Here is a 4,462-nt window from a genome sequence, read left to right as displayed (position 1 = left end):
AGTCCATTATTATCATGGCAGGGAACATGGTGGCATACAGGTAAACACTGGAGAAGTAGCTGAGAGCTACATCCTGTCAGAGACAGAGAATATGCCCATGCCTGTCATGGGCTTCTGAAACCTCAAAGCCCACACTCAGTGACATAATTCTTGCAATGAGGCCACACTTACTCCAACAAGGCCACACCTACTTCAACAAGGCCACACTGCCTACTCCTCCTAATTCTTTGAAACACTTCTATTTCCTGATGACTAAGCAGTCAAATATGTGAGATACGAGGGCCATTCTCATTCAAGCCACCACAGAAGACGTGGAAGGTAACTAGTGAATATCATCATGAAGTGTATTTTCTATTTTATCCTTTATAATCTTATCTCCATGAATGTGCTAATATATTTCAGAATACCCCATTGTAATTAAATATGTATTTGTAATCCTTGTGATATCTAAAAGAGCAAAAATATATAACAGATCAAACCAAACTATTAAGTAAATGGGATGGAAAACCTCCTATTAGAGTAAGTCATTTAACTACCAAGAAAGACTATAAGAGAAGGAGAAAGAAAGCAGCTACAATAAAACTACTCATAAAAACTTATAAATGTAGCAAGAAGTTACCTATCAGTAATTACCATAACTGCAAATGGGTATGATCCTCCAATAAAAAGACATGGAATAATTGAATTGATTTAATAAAGACCCAATTATCATTGCTTACAAGAAATACCCTCTACCTCTAAGTACATTTATCAGCACCAAGTGAAGGAATAGATTATTGTATTTATGAAAACCAAAAAAGTGAGATTAGACACTATCATCCAAGAAAATAAACTTTAAATCAAAAACAAAAATTAAAGTATAAGGGAAGTCGTTATACAAGGAGTCATTCGAATAAAAGAAAGTAACATAACGCAGTCATAAATACATACATCCAATGCTGAAGTCCCTCAAATATGTAAAGTGAATATTATGAGACGCAAGTTGAGAGAAAGAGTTCAGCTCAGTAGTAGTTGGGAAAGTGGCTTTAATCAATGAAATGGAAGATCAGACTGTGGTTGTGGAGAACTCAGAAGTCTGGTTTTTTAGCCCAGAGTATTTGAGGATTCATGTAATAATTTTATTATTTTGCTTAGTTCTAGTTTGAATTTCTCAACTCATTTTTCAAAATTTTCCATTATTTTTGACAGTTTAATAAAATAAATGTGATTATATTCACCCCATTATTGTCTGGCATCCCCCCTCCTTTCCCTCTGAAACTTTCCCCCCTTGTAATAGTAATGGCTACACTATTAGAGAAAATGGCACCCCTTCTTTCACCAAACATTAACAGTCATTAGCACCCTGGAACTTAGGGGCACCTCCTCTACCCATGATAGAAAGCAGAGGGCCCAATCTTAAGCAACTCTCCATAACTTCTACTTGTTCATGGTTGCAATGGCCATGGTTATAGCTGGATAGCAGCATGACTTAGGGTTTCTAGTGCTGCACTGACCAAACACCATGATCAAAAAGCAAGTTGGGGAGGAAACAGTTTTATTTGACTTACACTTCTGCAATGTAGTCCATCATTGAAGGAAATCAGGACAGGGACTCAAAGAGAGCAGAAACTTGGAGGCAGGGGCTGGTGCCAAGGCCATGGAGGGGTACTGCTTACTGGCTTGCTCTCCAAGTCTTGCTCAGTCCTCCTTCATATAGAACCCAGGACTATCAGCCCAAGGATGGCACCACCCACAAAGGGCTGGGCCCTCCCTACCAATCACTAATTAAGAAAACACTCCACAGCAATCCAGTCTTGTAGAGACTTTTTTTTGGGGGGGGGTTCTTTTTTTTGCCAGTCTTGCATTTTATTGCCCTTCCATTAGGCCTTGACGGCATACTTGCGTAGGGGTACAGCCCCTCCTTCCGCTATTGCTTCTTTGTCTTCAGCTTCTCCTCGTGCTTGGTGAGCCAGCGGCTCATGGCTCTAGTTTTCTTGGGTCGCAGGTCCAGAGGCTTGTACTTCTTGCCCTTGTAGAATTTCCTGAGGTTTTCCTTTCGAGTCTAGTTAATGACGGTGAGAACACGGGTGATGGATTTGCGGACAACTCTTATCTTGGAGAGCTTGGAAGCGGCGCCACCTGTCACCTTGGCGACGCAAAGCTGGGATAGCTCCACCTTCAAATCGTACAGTTGTTTTAGCAGCTCCTCCTCCTTCTTGCCACACAGATCCCGAACCTTAATCTTGGCCATGGATGCATTGCTCACCGCTGAGGCTAACTGGTCCGAGAGCTGTTTTTTTGGTTTTTCAAGACAGGGTTTCTCAGTGTTGCTTTGGAGCCTGTCCTGGAAGTAGCTCTCATAGACCAGGCTGGCCTCGAACTCACAGAGATCCACCTGTCTCTGCCTCCCAAGTGCTGGGATTAAAGACATATGCTACTACCGCCTGGCTGTGGAGATGTTTTCTTAATTGAGATTGCCTCCTCTCAAATGACTTTAGCTTGTAGCAAGTTGACATACAACTATCCAGAACACAATAGTTCAAGATATTTTTCATCCTTTCATTCTTAAACTTTCTGTTAAGGGGACAGAGAGTTGATTTAGGCCCTGTTTAAGGTTGAGTGCTCGTCAGTCTCTCATTATCATTTTAACCAGATAGAAGTCTAAATCATTACCTTTTGCCCCAGCCTGAGAGACATATTAGTCAATAAGTATTTAAAAATGCTTAAAAAGTAGCTGGATAACATGTAAAGAAATTAAGGGTAATGTATTCTCCCCTTGGGCCTTCAACCATAAACTCTGACTAGGTTTATAGTATCAGATATGTGTTCCCTCACATGAAGTGTACTTCAAGTCCAATCACAGAACAGTTGTTCTTCCCCAAAATAGCCATGCCACTGTTGCATGGTGGGCATATCATATCCAGCAGGCTGATATTGTAGGACGTATGGTCTACAGCTAGATGAGACCATTGGCCAGTTTTCTTCTCCAGTAATCTACCTTTTACCTTCTGGCAGTTAGGAATGGCAGCCAGCAGGAAGGGAACTGCCAGTGGCAATGCATCTTCAATTCCCTGTATCTTATAACCTGTTGTGAGGAGCGTAGGGCCCCTTCATTCCATCCCGCCTGGCTAGCTTACACCCGAAATAATCACACAGAAATTGTATGAATTAAATTACTTCTTGGCCCATAAGCTCTAGCCTCTTGTTGGCTAACTCTAACATCTTGATTCAACCCATTTCTAATAATTTGTATGTCACCACGAGGTCGTGGCTTACCCGGAAAGATTCAGCATGTCTGACCTGGCAGCTTCATGGTTGCTCTCTCTCTCTCTCTAACACTCTTTCTTCCTCGCAGAATTCAGTTCTGACTCCCCGCCTACCTAAGTGCTGCCCTATAGAAAGGCCAAGGCAGTTTCTTTATTCACCCAATGAAAGCAACACATAGACAGATAGACAGAAGAACCTCCTACACCATTTCCCCTTTTTCTGTGTAAACAAAAAGGAAGGCTTTAACTTTAACATAGTAAAATTATATAACAAGACAGTTATCAAGCAAGAATTACAGTTACAATATTTAGATCTATTATCTTTTATCATAACAATGGAAAACTGTAACTATCTATTCTTCAACTCTATCAAAGACTTCAGAAGGATATAATATTACCTATGTAAACTGGAAGTAAGCAACTTCCAAAATTCTAGAAATGACAGAGACATCTCACTGCCTTGACAGTCACCCAAAGTTCTTCTGTACCTTGGGAGCATCCAGGCCCATAGTATCCAGCAGACTTTTCCATGAAGCAGGAAATTTCAAAGACAGTTCAGTCACTTTCTTCTGTATCCTGCAGAATGTCTCACAGACTCTTTTATGAATCAGGATCATCTCACCTTTAGGCAAGTTCAGCAGTCATCTCTCTGCGGGTTCTTCCTGTCCAGTTTATGCATCAGTCCAGGCAAGAGCAGTTTCTTGCCCAAATGGCTATCCAACTCCATAAGGAGCCTCTTTGATGCCCATCTTCCTCTTGAAGTAGATTGGTGTGCCAGGAGCAGACGTGTCTCATTGTCATGAAAAGCCCTAAGTTATTGAAACATTTTAAATGCCATATTCTGTAGTCTTTGAAAGATACGAAGAATGCCTAACTAACTGAAATACATCCCTATATATCTTGAAAATCTAACTAACATGACTACAAGCTTGACTATTATCAATGATTATCCATTAACAACCTATATTTTCTAATTATACATCACATTTTTAAATAAACTACACAATCATAATACCTTAATCAAGAGCAGAAATATACATAAAGCAAGAATGACCTTAAATTTATATCAATAAAGTAAAATCCATACCAATGCAAATTATTCATATATATATCATATCCCCCTTTAAATATAAAAGAACACCTATAAACAATATTTGGGAATATGGGCATAGTTTTTTTCTCTCCAAACTGCTTCGTGTTGTATGGGGGCACTGTTA

At 40.1% G+C, this 4,462-nt stretch overlaps 1 pseudogene; it reads right to left on the bottom strand.

Annotated features, from left to right (window-relative positions):
• Nucleotides 1-1,859: 1,859 nt before the first annotated feature.
• LOC102000817 lies at nucleotides 1,860-2,248 on the bottom strand (annotated as a pseudogene).
• Between the last annotated feature and the right edge of the window lie 2,214 nt (nucleotides 2,249-4,462).

Source organism: Microtus ochrogaster, chromosome X (genome assembly GCF_000317375.1).
Source record: "Microtus ochrogaster isolate Prairie Vole_2 chromosome X, MicOch1.0, whole genome shotgun sequence".
In the NCBI taxonomy this organism is placed as follows: Eukaryota; Metazoa; Chordata; class Mammalia; order Rodentia; family Cricetidae; genus Microtus; species Microtus ochrogaster.
This window is presented reverse-complemented; position numbering and strand designations above follow the sequence as displayed.